Consider the following 17042-nt stretch of genomic DNA (forward strand, 5'->3'; position numbering starts at 1 on the left):
CAAGCTATCCGTATTAATAGTGCTTCCTTCTGGAAGATACTGTCATGTTTTTAATCCCACGGTGTAATGAATCTTATCTCATTTATCTTTAATACACTTCTGTAAGATAAATAGTTATCATTTGCATCCGTAGAGATGTGAAAGGTGACATTCAGATTAACAAATGACCATCTCTAAGTGAGCAAAATAAAAAGAACTTGCCTTCCTGGTTTTTGGACCTATTTATTACTATCTTAAATAAAATGAAGCTGTCAAAAATAAGTTCACGCATTTAGGATATTGTAAACTGTGATAGTTATGCTCCAAGAGATAGATGATAGGTAGGTAGATAGATAGAAAGACACAGACACAAAATTAAGTAAAGATAAAATATTAAAAATATGGAATAATAGGGTCACTGACAAAATAGTTTTCATCTGAACTGAAAATCAGCTATCTAAAAGGAATTTTGAGTAACTCTAAGAAACTAAAGAGTTAAATGGATAGAGAATGGAAACAAAGAGAGAGGAAAAAGGATAAAAGCCAACTAAAAGACAGAGAAATACAAATAGATCATTCTAAAGAGTTGTTTTTTGATCCGCCTCAATTTGTCCATCAAATTGTGAAACTCCAAGAACAGATTAAGCTACCCAGGTTGGTATGATTGTAACAGTAAGAATTTCCAAAATGTGTCTTATTTTGAGAGCAGAAGTTAAAGTGCATTGACTGTTAAAAATAGCACAATCACATGAAGCTAATCCTTTATTAGGACCAAATTTCATCAGTGAAGCCATTTACTTTATTTTCCTATTGGTAATGTCATTAGAGTGGTTACTATAAGTACAAAGTGGTGTACGTGTATGAATGTGTGTGTATATATATACTTATATACCATATGTACATATATTATATGCCATAAATTTATACACATATAATTTATATATGAGTAGAAAGTGTTTTACTTATATATATATAATATTTACATTTTTATTTATATTTTAGATGTTTATTAATATATATAATGCTACGAGAGTGGGTAACTATGAGTACAACTTTTTTATATATAAAAATATATATGTGTATATACACAGGTAAACACACACACAAAAGTGTGTGTGTGTGTGTTTTCAAAAAACATTTAGACAAAGCAACTGAAGAAATAAAAACAAGTAAATTTGTATCAGTAAATTGATGTGTAGAACATTGAACCAAAAGTTACATTCAATCATGATAGAAGGCTTTAAATCTTTGTACTTGAGACTGTCCTATTCAACTTTTATTTTTTCAATCAACAATTTGGATGAAGGCATAGAAATTAAAAAAATATTAAGAAGTCATCTTAAGAGGATATTTCACTTTGAAGAGTATCAGAATATTAGCAACCTTGGAATTCTAAAAGATGTTTTTCTATGTGAACAAAGGACTTATGCTCTGTAGCTTTAAAAGATAAGAAGCAGAAGCAACTGATATAAATTGTACTAAAACAGCCAAAAGTCATAATTAGTGCCTGTGAAATATGCAGAGTCCAAATCACAGTAAGCGTTAAAGCTTAAATTTGATGGTAATTCTTCAGAGATATTTTACAGGAAATCCCTGTATGCTATGGGAGTTTGAACTTGTTGACTCCTAAGATCTCTTCCAACTTTAAAATTTTATAATTACTTCCCAGAATTAAGAGGAAGCTCTATAGAGTCATCGTAGATATAAACACATTTCAAAATCATTCTGGTTGGCAACATATGGCACAGTCGATCCTCATTATTCCTGGATTCTGTAATTTGCAAATTCACCCACTCACTAACATTTATTTGTAACTCTAAAACTGATACTCACAGTGCTTTCGGGGTCATTTGAGGACATGTGCAGAGCAGCAGGAGTTTGAGTTTTCTGATGCACACATCCCCAGCTGAGGTTGGGAAAGGGGACACTGCCTGCATGTTTTAGCTTTCTTACTCTACAATGTCCTTTTCAAGATGTATTTAGTGCCATGTTTTTGCATTTTGGTGCTTTGTGTTGATTACTTTGTTCTTTAAAATGGCCCCAAGCATACTCCTGAAGTCCTAAGCAAAAGCAGGCTGTGATGTGCCTGAGGAGGAACATACATGTATTAGATAAGCTGCCTTCAGACAAGAATTCTAGTGCTGTTGGCCATGAGTTTAATGCTAATGAATCAAGAATATATATTAAATATGGTGTCCTCAAACAGAAACACACATAAACTAGATTATGTATTGATCCATTGACAAAAACGTCGTCACCAGAGGCTCACAGGAATCTAACTCTGTATTTTTTAGGATTCACTAAATGAGCGTTCCAGAGACGTTACAGGACACAACTACCACAAATAACGAGAACAGACTGTATTTCCCCATATAAAGGTAATATTGGATACATAAATCTCTCAAAGGTGTTTGCAATTAAGAAAAGGTTCTAAGTTAAAATTAGCTTCACAAATGAATACATTATGCCTTGGTATTCTTAGTGTATTCTTTGTGAAACAGCGATAAATGCAATCATATTTAGGGGAAGTTTCTAGCTCTTGTGATGGAAAATCTTGTCCTCCTGCCGATAGGTACACACATAACTTTCTATGTCTTGTCCTTACTCCCACATTATGAGATCAAAATATCTGGGGGACTATCTAAAGACAACGTTGTAACATATAAAGTAGTTTTTAGCATGCTCTTCTATATACTGAAAGCTATAGCTATCAGTCAACCAGGGGGCTATTTCTTAGTGCAAAGTTGAGATCAGCAAATCCGAGCCTCTGGCTGCCTGCCCCTGATCACAGAGGAAAACTTGCACTGCTGTGTGTCTGTTCCCACAAACCTCCAAGCCAAACTTTTTATAAGGCTGTTATGCAGCCAGAGAAATCTAAAGAGTTGCTAAACAATTGTTAGCACTAGTTGCACTACTCAGAACTTACTGTAAATATTTACAGGGCTGCAAGCTACTCAAATCCACACTCTTGCTCAATTATTAATGACATTAAAAAATAAAATTTCCCATTTGCATTTTGATCAATAGCTGTGTACTTTCTGAGATTCGTTCCTCAGTATCTATCCCTGATTGTTAAATGTTTTCCTTCAGTCCTGTACTTCAGGTATTAAAAAGGGGACATCAGGGGGCCGGCCCTGTTGCTGAGCAGTTAAGTTGATGCGCTCTGCTTCAGTGGCCCAGGGTTTCACCGGTTTGGATTCTGGGCGCAGACACGGCACTGCTCATCAGGTCATACTGAGGTGGCGTCCCACACAGGACAACCAGAGGTGCTGGGGGGCTTTGGGGAGAAGAAGAAGAAGAAAAAAAAAAGATTGGCAACAGATGTTAGCTCAGGTGCCAATCTTTAAAAAAATAGGGGGGTAACGTCAGAACTTAAAATTGGATGAGAATTATTGGTTTTAGAAAACATATTTGCTATATTAAAACTGGCAGCAAATCCTTTTATGAATTTAAACTAGGGGTGTAAAATATGAGTGCAAGATTATCTTTAAGTTTATAAAGATATTCTAATGGAAAGCTAACTTCTGGAAGATCATGCCATGCTGTGTGACCGGTTATCACAAAATAATTTCTTTCATTTGATTATCTGAGCCTCATAAAAAATAGCTTATGTACCTCAAGTAGATTCAAAATGAATCTTTATGGAAAACAACAAATAAGGAAGACTTAGGTTATATTTGCTTTTTGCTGTGAAGTCTACATATTGCCTTTTCCAATCGTGAACAAATTAAGAAGACATAGCCTAGCTGCCAAGACAGAGAGCTCACCAAAATGAAGTAAAAATGGCTGACTGTAGTTTTACATGGGAAAAAGTTAACTTCATAGTCAAAGAACATGAGGGTCATCAGGATGACAACCACGGAAATGAGTTTCAGAACAGTCTTCCCGCAATAGTCAGCAACAGCTTTCTGGTACTGAGAGTGCAGCTATCTTTAGCCTTTGTTTGGATGATTATCAAATGAAAATGAACCCAGGATCATCCATTTCATTATTGTCTAAGATACCCATGTCTCTGGGTTTTTTTTTTTTCATTTTAACATATCAACTTGGAAGTGTTTTTTCAATTTGGACATTCATATATAACAATACATTTGATAGCATTTAAAACCATCAAAGAAGATAAATACGAGTACAAATACAAGTTAATAATCTCCAGATATTACTAAACAAGTGATATACAAAAGAAATATAAAATGAACAAATATGAAAACATATGGAAGAGAAAAACTCTAATCTATTTAAAATCATTTTTACTTAGCTTTCTCTTTTCTTAAGAAATAGCCAATATATTTCTCAAAATTCACAAAAAATAGGAGAAAAACAGGCTTATATCACCTACTTTGCAAAAACTCTCTCTGGCTTTTACATAAATTCTAAAAGGAAACAGACAATTCTTTGTAATTCAGATGATATAAAAACTAGTGGGAAAATCAGTCCAAAAATTAAAGTATTTGTTAACTCAGAAGGATTTAGGGTCACTCTCATCCAAAAATGCATCACATGAATCTTAGGATGACAACGAGAACGACGTGCTTTAACAGAGAAAATGATTCCAAACAGGAGCACATATGTCCCAATTCATTAAAAGATGTAGAAATTCATCCCACGAGAAATACATCATAATTGAAAACAATTTCAAGTTTTCTTGAACAAATCAGAGAAAATAACTGACATAAAGCATCTTCTAACTATTGTTGAGATAAATAGAATTTTTAAAGGTTATTTTTAAAATTTGATTCCAGGACAGAGTTCTGCTACGTGGTTATGAAACAGAATCATGCTGTGATCCAAATGACGTTATGACAAGCCCTCTTATTGTTTGTAGGAGATGTAAGGGTTGAGAAACAGTTAATATTTTTTTTCAGTCTTTCAACAGGAGCATCATCTAAACATTTTTGTGAAGGTAACTCTCTTCCTCTGTTTTCTTTCCTCCTCAATTAATTCAATGCATATGTAAGGAATCCTTGAGCACCACAGGTTTATTCAAACTTACTGAGTGAAATTGATCCAAAGAACCTCACTAGAGCATTTTTAATGATGCTGATTCTATAAATTATTTTGTTAATTTAGAAGATAGTGATATTAGACAAATAAGTTATATTCTAAAATTCCTGGACAAGGGGAAAAGAAAATATTGGGTAATGTACCTTCTATACAAAGTACAAAGCATGTAAGACATGGATAAATTACACAAAGTATAATTTGAATTAATAATGGAAATGGCTTACTAATTTTTACCGTTAAAGCCTTTGAATGGCTTTACTCATTGAATGAGTAACCTAGCTTTTTAAAACATACAAAAAAGTAAAGCAATGTAAATAATCAGATAAAGCTACTAAAAATATAGATTTTTTTTCCTCAGTCAGTCTAAGTAAGTCCAGTCCAGGACAGTTGATAGTATAGTATATACTATAATAAAGTCCTTTTTATACAAGTAGATTAAATATAGGGTAAAGCACAGATTATGGTCATTAAACACACTAATATTTATGAGTAGCATCATTGTTTCCTCATAACTGTACTTTAAGCATTAATGAGGCAATTTAAGTCAATATTAAAAACTTGTCATTTGTTACTACCCTATTCTAATGAAAAGAAGTTCTGTAACCAATTTATACCTGAGTGCAAAGATGTTTCACTTTTTTTAAACATGTGTAATACTTTTTAACCTAAATAAATGTGGTGTTTCCACATTTCATCTGAAACCTTGGACACAAAGTAATACCAGCAGGGAGCAGGGCTGGAAAGTTGGACCTGTCAGATTTTGCTTGAGCTGAAAGATCTTTTACATATATCTGGCCACATCTCTAATAACTAACTGAGAGAACAGGTTATAGCCTCTTCTCACTGGAGTTTGATCAGTTTTCTCAATTCCCTTTCCGAGAACCAATAGGCATAGAAAACCCATCACTTACTTGATAAGTCCAAGGGAAAATACCAACAATCAGAAATCTCATCACAGAATAAACCCAGATTACTAATCAGGCATTTGTTCTCCCCATCTCTGAACTTTCAGCCATCTTTGACCAACACTAAATAATCTCGACTCTTCTGTAGAAGAAATAAATCCCCATACAGGCTTAAAAGACAGTTATGGAACAAGAAGCCAGAGGAATGGTTAAATGCTCTCAATCATGGAAGTAAATAATATAGTATTAATCTCTTTTATGGGCCAAGTACTTATACAAGCGCTACATATAATCTCCAACAATTGCCCAAGATATATATTATTATCCCCTTTTGCAGATATAGAAATTGAGGCTTAGAAAGATTAAGCAACTTCCTTAAACTTATCAATAGCTAGGATTCAAACCCAGGCATTCTCAAATGCAAATGGAAGTTTGTTTCCACTATAGTACAGTTGCATTAGAGTTAAGCAGATCTCAGCTAGGGCAAATTCTCTCTTAACTCATTTACTTTGAAATTATATCCATCTCAGAAATTATAAAATTTGCCAAGAATCACAGAATCTCAACATTGGTGGACTGAATTAATAGTGAACTGTGTTTGCTCTCTACTTCCACTTTAGCTGGTTAACAAAGACATTTGCCATCCTCTGTCAGGATCAGTTTTGAATTACATTAGTTTGAAATTATAGCAGATTTTCAGCAACATATCACTCTTATAGAATGTGACTAACCCATATATCATGCTGCCTCAAATATTTTACAAAAAATTAGTCTCTGCAAGTTATTTGCTCTCCTCATGTAGAAAGATTTTTTAAAAGCAAATGTTTGCGGAATGGTTTTGAAATTAATGTCTGTGGACGGACCAAATCTTATAGATTGTAAATAAGTTAAAAATAGTTTTTGTTATATCCAAAGATAATAGTAAATTTTATTTTCAAACAGTTTATTAAGTCACCCCCTACACATTTTGATATTATACTATGTTAAGAGCGGGAAAATAGGATACAATATTGGATGTAATATATGATCTCAACCAAACCAAAAAAGCAGTGAACAAAAAGACTGAAAGGAAATGTTCTAATTTTTATTTTCTTTTGAGGAAGATTAGCTCTGAGCTAACATCTGCTGCCAATCCTCCTCTTTTTGATGAGGAAGACTGGCCCTGAGCTAACATCAGCGCGCATCTGCCTCTACTTTATATGTGGAATGCCTGTCACAGCACAGCTTGACAAGCAGCGCATAGGTCTGCCCCTGGGATCCGAACCGGTGAACCTCGGGCCGCCGAAGCAGAGCGCAGGAACTCAACTGCCGTGCCACCAGGGCAGCCCTGGAACTGTTTTAAATTTTAAGTGTCTAAACTACAGTGTTTAGGAGAATTTTAACTACCTTCTTATCTACCCAAAGACACCGAAATCAAGCTTTTAAAAGTGCATCTTAATGAATGATCACATATGAATCACGTGGTCCTCATCATTGGCAAACGTAAAGGTTTGTCATAAATTCAGCCTAAAAGTATTTAGTCAAAATATCAGTAAAAACCATAACTAATTAAACTACTCTTATTATAACACATACAGTATTGACACTTGAAACAAGATAACTTTGAAAATTGGTGAAAATATATTTATTAGGATGTATTTATACTGATCTTGGCAGACACTCTTCACACTTAGAGAGCTAAAGTGGAAAAGTGATGTCTGTGCCAAATTCCTTCAGAAATGTTACACACTCTAATATAGTGTACATGACAAGCCTGAAGTGTTGAAAGGAAGCCATTTGAATTATCTGAGCACAAAAAAAAAGCATCTGGAAAATTACCTAACAACTGAAACATCCTATCCACATTTTCTGGAATCTCATAACGCTGAAAGGATGTTCGGCAGGTCCCGAGTTTAGACTAATTTGCAAGCTTTTGAACAAGTATAACAATCTCAAAAAATAAGTACTATTTCGTGGGTGTATCACTAATGAAATAGGATTTTAACAGAAGAAAAAGAATTTTAACCTCAATTGTGTTACTTTTGTGCTACAATTCCTATTACAACATTTATATTTGGTGTCACATTAAGGTGCACATAGAGATAATAACAGGAAACAAGGGTCATAGTTCATTCTTTGTTCTCGTCCCTAAGGCTACCAAGCAGGGAGTGAGCTAAATAAAGCAACCTAACTCTTTGTAGAACACTTCTGAAAGGAAAAATGACGGTTCATATCAGCCAGGATGCTTCTGCTAATGGCTTTTGGATCTTTACTTCAGAAAGCTGGAGTCAAGGTGTTTTCCAGGGAAAACCCAGACATTTCTGGCTTTCTGCTCTCCTTCCATAATGGTGACCTCTGACCACCAGTGTGCCATTCAAGACCTACCCTTTAAAGCTGACCAGGTAACAGCTGCAAGTAGGACCTTCATCTCAAGTATTCCCTCCATTTCCTCTCCCACAGTCCATATTATCTCTTTTCTCCCAGCATTCCTTTTTCCTTTTCCAGGAGACTACCCCATATGATTTGGGAGCCAGTAGTGCTTTAGTAATTAAGGTGGCTTCTGTTGCCTGATCATACCAGTGGGCATCAAAATACTAGTTACTACTCGAGACCCTAGAGATGACTGTAGTGGCCCATGGTAGACACGCACATTCCTACCACTCTTTTGGTAACAAACTCTCTTTCTTTTAGGCATCTCCTCTCCAACTCCATATTCCTACTGGGGCTGATAAACAGATCCAACCCTAGAAATACTGGTAGGTTGTTGAACCAGCCTGGGCTCATGGTAAGACTTCCTAGTTTCATGTGCCAGTTCATATTTTTTTCTCTCAGGCTAGTTTGTTTCAGGTTTTGTAAGAGCTGAGATTGCTAGAGTTACTGAGATTACTAAACCATACATGCAGGGTTGGCAACATTCAATATCCAAACTAAATACGAGAACCATATTAGGGGCATGACATTTACTACCTGAAAAGCTGCTCCTGTCTATCTCCACCTCTTGCACAAATTCTAAGTTCATTCCACTTGTTTTGATAACAGAGCAAGGTTTTGGTTTTTGGCTTTCTGTTTCTTTCTGCCATTTTGGAAATATTTGTGACTGTCGTGTTGGAACTTCGAGTCTCTGACAGCAGAGTTAATCTTCCTATTCGCAGCTGCCTTTATAATACGGTTGGAGGTAAAAAAGTCCCCAACTTATTTTTCATGTAAATTCTATAAATGAGTCTAAAACATCAAGACTTTTTTTCCTAGGATTTGTGATTGATTTTGTTTATCAAATTGTTTCGTGATATAAGAGAGATCACAAAAGCTTTAAGGAGACAGAGGGCCATCCAGAAAGTTAACAAATAAGACAAATGCACTTTGCAATTTCATAGTTTTGCCCCCAGTTCATTTCCAGAACAGGCCTAGTATGTAGGCTGCAACCTAGAAAGTGTTGGACCTAGAACATGGGTCACATTCTGGAATGCCCTCTGGTCCAGTGAATATTTCAGTACAATTCAGAGTCCCAGAGAGATTTATAACTTCCTAAATATAAAACAAACCATGAAAGATCTCTATAGAAATATGAAATACTGCAGAATATAAGCTATGGGCTAACCCAGACGCAAAACTACAAAATAGCTTAGAAATCAAGTGAACAAACCTGGTGGGCCACGAATTAATCTTGACTCATCCAACAGAGTGACAGTCAGTAAAAAAAAATTGGCCTGGTGTCTTCCTTTCAGCATTTACCAAAATAGGATGTTAAAGAAGAGAGTTGTAACCCATTGCATGTTTATTATTTTACTTTGTTTCTTAAATAAAACAATAAAAAAAATCAAATCGTATTTATAAAATGCCTAATCAATACAATGTCAGATGCTTTTCATCTTTGTGGTTTTTCATCTAAGAAAACTATGTTAAAAATCTGCAAGCTCAGGTAGATTAATGAGTGAATTATTTCTGCATTTGATTTTTCCATTTGAATGGAGAAAGGATTTGAAAAAGAAACTCTAGAAGGAATGTTAGACTGACAGTAAAGTACAAATCGCTGTGACTACTGCTAAACAGATACCTCCTCCAAGTCATTTTTATTAAACATAAAATCAAAAATTATAAATGTATCTTTAATTTAGTACTGTAAAAATAAGTTTAATTAACTCTCTTTTTGTCATTTAAAGGCAAAAGGAAGCCATTTTTTCAGATACTACTATAAGAATAAATCAATTAAAATTATAAATTGATTTTTTAATGCAGGAAATAAATCTTTAAACTATTTTAAAAATCAATGTTTTACAATTTAATATAGAAATAGTCTAAATCTAGTTATATCTAAGCTATTGTAACTACTTTAGAGTTAATCAAAACAAGGCTTCCCAAGCAAACTTTTTATATAACAATCATATTGGATCAAGTGCTCAAATAAAAATAATATATAACTCATTTCAGTAAAATGTTTTGTTAATTACCTAAAATACCAAGAAATTCAGACACAGCTTTTAGAGGTCATTTTAATATAGCATAAATGTATTTAGTCTTTAAGGACAATTATACAGATACTCATTTACATGAAACCTTCCTGTTAATGGATAGAATTATATTCTTGAAATCCATACCCTCTCATGTTTTATTAAATATAATGAGATCATTAAATATTAAATACTTCCTTCAGTAGAATATTGCCAGAATATACAATATTCAATGAATTAAGTACTGCACTTAAGTATTCATCAGTTGTCTTCATAAGAATTTGGAACTCTGTTAAATTTTGTTCTTAGTTTATTTCTCTTATTTTTAAATGCCTAGGCTTTCTGCTTTCTTTTATTGCACTTTAATTTTATAATGTTTCCTTAAAAACAGGTAGATGGAGAAATAATAAATGGGTTGGGGAAAAATATTCATAAGATTTAAAACTTACAGAATCCTTAGCATGTGACCGGCATGGTGCTAAGTTAAGAAAATTATTTCAGTTAATTCTCACATTAACCTATGAAGTAGATAGTCCTATTAAACCCAACTTCACAGCCCTACAGCTGAAGAAACTAAGATGCATACACAAAGTCACATGCAATTTAGTGGGAAGCAGCACAAGTTATTAACAGCTTTAATTTTGATTAAAATTTAAAAATTGGCAACTAAGATGGTATTGGTTTTTATAGTATACATTAGCTAAACAAGTATTTTTTTGTAAACATATGAAACTAAACACTACAGAAAAGCATAAAAAGAAGTATGTTCTCCTGGAATGCAAGATGACACTTTAAGTCATCTAGCCATTACCAACAACAGAGTTAGTTTGCCCATTATAAATGCACAAAAGCAGCTACAAAGCTGTTTGTACAACGTATTAATTTTAATTGTCATTGTTAATGTCTTATCTATTTAAATAACAACATATTTTAAAATGTTAACCTGTTAATCCGGTGCAAAACTAATGTAGGTTTAAGGTCAACTATAATGAAACCTGTCCCAAAGGGCAAGCCAACTGAAGGGATTTAAAATCTAGGTGAAAACTATGGAATATTTTGACCAACTTTGTTTCACATTATTAAGTATAAATTATTTTTTAAAATTTGCTGCATTTAACAGAGTTAACTAAATTTTAAAGCCAGAAGAGACTTCAGATGTGGTGTAATACACTTACTTCTGTTTCATATGAAGAAACTCCATTTGGCCTCCAAGTTTGCAAAGACAAAATGGGCATTCTAGATTAGTCATGAATGACACCTTCACCAAGACACTGTACTGCCTCTACTTTGTCTTTTGTTTCTATCTATATCCCCAAACCTAGAATTATATCTAGAACATAGAACTGTTCCATACACATTTTCTAAACAAGTTAATAGTTTTTTAAAAATCACAAATATTAGAGATACACGATTTAGGCAGAGTACAACTCAGTGCAGTAGATGGAGAGATAAACTAATTGCATCCTTTTATTTAAGTAAGCAAACAATTTATAGATAATACAAGATTTAAAGATTGATTTTAAAGATAGGAGAAACTGTTGCCGAGTTAAAAATAGTATAACCAAAGTGTTCAAAACTTACTGAAGGGTTGAATAATAGGAAACATATGATCAAACTAATTCAGTTAAACATAAGTTTGACTGAGAGTAGTAGTTAGGTAAATAGACAGAAACTAAAGAAAAGTAGGTGTTCAAAGATGGCAAAAGAGAGTTTCAAAGCAAAGGAACCTAAGATAAACTGTACAATAATATTGTGTGATCCTAAGAATGCAATCAAAGTGAAAAGATAGTTAAATTTATATGATGGCAACACATATTTACTGAAAATTTACCATATGTTAGGACTGTGCTACGTGTTAAGGATGAAACAATGAACAAAACAACTAAAAACTCTCGTCCTCAATGAGATTATGAAGAGAGAAGTGTTCTATAACTAGGAAGTTACAACTAACACAGGTGACCATTGGCTAGAATTTGGCCTGAGACCAATGTGACTGAGGATGCTGTAAAGGAAAAGGAAATAGTAGTAGATAAAATATATACAATGGAGGCTAGTGTCAAATCAAAGGATACTAAGATCCAGCATCTAAGATGTCCTTTAGGAGAAGAAAATGCTTCTCTCACTGTGTTTCCCAGAAAGTTGAAACAGGCAGGAAGAAGAGGAAAAGCAGCATGCAGCCTGGCTCTGGCTGGGTGGCGGTCAGTAAGCGGATGGGGAGTATGGGAGAGTCACTAAATCAACTCAGGTGGTCTCTTTTTTTTAACTTCCATGTCTGTGGTCACAGCTCCAAATCAGGACCTCCCCTAGAGATAATTCTCATCCTTCTCCCCCCAGATAAGAGCTGTGTTCACTGAGTTTATGACAGCACCCACACTGCTGCAGGGGGAGAACTGGGCTCATTTATCCTTATCAGTTCCACCAATTAGGAAAACAGATGCATCACAGAACAGTTGTGGTACATTAGTAGATGGCAAGGCACTGCATGGTCTAGGGAGTCGGGGAGACAGCTGGGCATAAACAAATGTGAGTCGCTGACTGCTTGGAAAGTTCCCTATACACCATAACTTTTAATAAACACACATTAATAATCACAGTTAATACTACTGTGTTTACATAAAATAATCAGGCCAGATTAACCAATTTTAATTCAGCTCACACCACTTACTGAAGGCCTACCAAGTTTGAGTAGATTATGTAATAGCAGAGCTGTGAAACTGAAAACTATCCATAGAAAGTCTGGTGGGTAAGACAGTCACACTGATAACAGGAAGAAGATAACAATGAAGTATGCTCAGAGTCCCATAAAAGAGAAATTCAGGGTGTCAGAGAAAATTTCGTGAAAGAAAATTGGAGCTGAACTTTTGTTCTCCTTCACAGCTAGCAGAGAAAATCCCTTATATACGGCAACTCACCTTGCATTGCAGAAAAAAGCAGAGACTAGCAGTTTAAAATGGCATCTGGCTGGGAGAACTCCTTGTGTCATGTCTCCCAACTTCACAGAGAAAATCCTAAAAGAAGAGACCAGCTAAACGACGGCATCTGCTGAGTCAGCCAGGTTCTGCCTTCACATACCCATTGCTAGAAACAAGGAAGATCGCTCTACTCCTTACAAAACCAATGGATCTGAAATCCAAATGCAGTTAGTGACCCAACCACACCCTTCTTAAAGTGGGTAGGAAGTCTTTCAACCTTCCTTCAATTTCTTCTCTCTGATTTAGAAATGCAAGATCCTTTCTAAATAGAAACGAGAAGTAACTTTCCATCCCATGGGTGTACCTATTTGGCACATTATTAATACTTTCCTTTCTACCTTCATGTGAGAATTGCATTCCCCATAATAACAGTGAGAAATGGAGTGGGGCAACTGCCCGACACTCAAGGGCACATAATCCTCACAAATTAGGTTCTCTGGGCAAGTACACAAAAGGTTCAATCACTAACTTCATTGCAAGATGAAACTAAAAAAATCTAGTCACTCTGCAAGTCAGGTCACAAATTTGACAAATTTGAATAAATATCTTGCAGGAAAAAAGTTAATCAAGTAAAAAGGTTAAAATCAAGTTTATTTCAAATGGAATAATTATTTTTACTTGATAAATTATTTATTACCCCTCACTTCGATCCAGTATTTTCTCAGTCTCCGTATTTAACAAGATATTTAACAATATCCTGATTGTTCTGTACTCAGTGTTCCTTCTCTGAAAGTAGACAATGGCAGTCGTCTGATGAAGTTCATTCAGAGGCTTTCGGAAATGCTTACTCAGCACTAACTGGCTACACCAAAGGAGAGTTGTCTCCCACTAATGGGGTCAGCTAAGCCATGGACCACTTTAAAAATATGAAATCATAGTCCGAATTTAAAACGGTCAATATGAGCAAGATCTTTTCTTGGGTTAGATTAGAATCTTTTAATTGCATTGAAGGTACATCACTTACTGATGCATTAACTGAAGTACATCCAATTTAGACCCACTAGCAATTATCAGGTCAGCACGGCTACTAAAATAACTGATTTATTAAAGAGCAAAAATGTTATAGAATAATTTGCTTTTAGTGACATTATGGCTCACTTCCCATACATCTGGAAGAGTTAAGTATATATCAGAATATCTTAAATGGAAAATGTTTAGCAATTTTGTATCATTTTGTATCACCAGAAGGAAACATTGATGAACATGCATTTTCCTTCTCCACTCATCTTAATTTTTATTAATGAGCTATGATTAAAAATTAATTTCTAGAGTAATTCAAATCTCTATGACAAAGAATAAACTAAAACTCTTTATACTCTATTAGGTTAACTTAATAAAAGTTATATTTTTACAAACCTTGTGATATTACCTAGGTTTAGTCATCTTATTTTGACTCATATGTCAAAAGTCTGCTTGATTAAGAATTAAAATAACTGCTGACCACAAGTGCCCATACCTTTTTTAATATATTAAATTCAAATACTGAATTATAATTATGATACAGTTCATAAGGTTATAAAAGAATATTACAAGCTAAATATTAAAATATTATAACCATATGCATATACACAGACCAATAAAAATTCACAACTTGGGCATTAAGTGATGGAATTATATAATTAAATCAAAATCTGATCAGGCTTAGAACAATAATTCCTGAGGCCAAAGCATGAACCCACATGGACAAAAACCCTCAAATCTGTTTTTTTATTTCATTTTATATCCTTCTGGTGGCTATAGAGAACTGGATTCAGAATCTTATTGCCTATTAAATTTAACTATTAGAAACACTCTCTCACAAAGCTCTGGACATCAAATATGGCTTGTTCTCAAGATTACTTCCAGTTCCACATGCAATGATTAGTACCTCTCTTACTTAGTAATGTTCGGCGTGTGAAAGGCATGATGTCATATTAAAACTTGTGTGCTTTGGGAAATGCTGCAAGTTCAATGGAAGCAAGAGTCTCAGAGAGTGGGTGGGGTGGTTAGCAGTAAGCAGCTAGCATTTGGAGGCAGAATGAGAATACCTTTTATGTCACACTTAATAGTTTGCGCTTTAATTAGTGTTGAAAAGAGAGAGACTGTAGTGCGCTTTACAAAGAAGAGAAATGTTACCAGCCTTTTTTTTTTTGAGAATCTAACCCTGGAGACAGTGTGGAGGGAAGGAGAGAGTGGGCACAGGTTGAGAAGAGAAGGTAGCAATAGTACAGGTAAAAGACTGCAAGAATCCAAACAAGTTCCTGGCAATGGAGGTGAAAAGGAAGGGCCACATATTAGGGACTGTGGACTAAGTTAATGCAGAAGGGCGGGGAGACGGAGAAGTTAAGGAGGCATCAAGTGAGTTTTCGCATGGATGTTTGAGCAGCTATGATGGCAGTCACTGAGACAGGGACATCTAGAGGTGCAGAGGGTAGGAGGGGGCGACTGAAGGGAAAAGATAATGAGTTCAATCTTTGGAGCTGTTATGTTTTTAGTGCCTACATGTCTTTTGGTAAAGATATCCAGGAGGCAGTTAAAAATAAGATGTTGTAACATGGAAAACAGTTCAGGCCTGGACAGGTAGATTTGTGGGATTAATCATCACTCGCCCTCAGGCTCTTGTTTGTGCCTTAATAAATAAGTCAATCAATATATTATTTAAAAGGAATTTTTAACATTTTTTTTCCTTTTGATCTGCATTCTTAACATCAAATTGTAAAAAGAAGTCAAGGAAGTGACTGTAAAAAGCAAGCACGAGACACAGTTAGGAGAGAGACAGAAAAGCTCAAACACATTTGCACAACTCTATTGTCTGGTACAGCAGAGTAGCGATGAGATGTTGCCAAGACAGTGAGTAAAGGTTAAATTATTTTTAGCATTTTCAACAGGAGGTGGCATAGTATATTACAGAAAGGTTTCCATCAAAAGTGGTAAAAGTAAGTTTCCAGTTGCCTATAAAGCTTATATGTGTTGCAAAACATTTTCTCAAGATGCTGGATACATTATGTTACTCTAAGGTGAAAAGTTGAAATCCAATGTTTATATTCCTGTCATAACTAGAAAAATTAGACAAAAGCTGTATTCATTGAAACATGCCTGACTGAATTGATCTCTCAGGTTGTAACTTTGGGAGCCTACTAAATGTTAGATACTAACCTAGGCACAAGATACACAAAGCTTTCTGCCCTGAGGAACCCACTGGCTCCCTCTCCTGGAAATATGTCATTCAGCCTGCTCTCTGGAAAAAAATCACGTTAATTCCCTTTAAAAATATCCTTCCAAATAAACTGACAAATACAACAAATTCTTAGTATTGCATTAATAGCAGACGATGACTAACCACAATGAAGAAAGCATTTGTAGAGACAGAAAGTCCAAAGGTGATTTAAGTTTGGGCAATTTTTTCTATAAAAAATAATTTTTGGAAGTTGATAATTGCACTTACATATATCACACTCTCTGGATGTTTTGATATTTAGAAAACACATTTTTTTCCAGTTCACTTTCATAGCGCTAAAAATATGTATATATTTTAAAGCCCTGTGTTGTTTATTGAAATTGCAAGAATGACAAATAAAAGTTGTAATGCAATGCAAAGCAAAGGCATTTTTGTCTTTTTTTTTTTTTTTACAGAGTTTGACAGAAAACTCTTTTGGCTGCCATGGCTGAGTTGACAAGTTAAAAGGCAAAATAATATGGATTAAATGCCTTTACATCCTAGCAGGTGTCTAGTCATCAATAATATTCACTGAAGGCCATTGTGTGCAGGGTACTCC

At 34.6% G+C, this 17042-nt stretch overlaps 1 protein-coding gene across 4 annotated transcripts in view; it reads right to left on the reverse strand.

Annotated features, from left to right (window-relative positions):
• CADM2 (cell adhesion molecule 2) overlaps window positions 1-17042 on the reverse strand; it is a 1006464-nt gene that overhangs the window by 964282 nt on the left and 25140 nt on the right. The window lies entirely within an intron of this gene.

This window comes from Equus caballus, chromosome 26, assembly GCF_041296265.1.
Source record: "Equus caballus isolate H_3958 breed thoroughbred chromosome 26, TB-T2T, whole genome shotgun sequence".
Classification (NCBI taxonomy): Eukaryota; Metazoa; Chordata; class Mammalia; order Perissodactyla; family Equidae; genus Equus; species Equus caballus.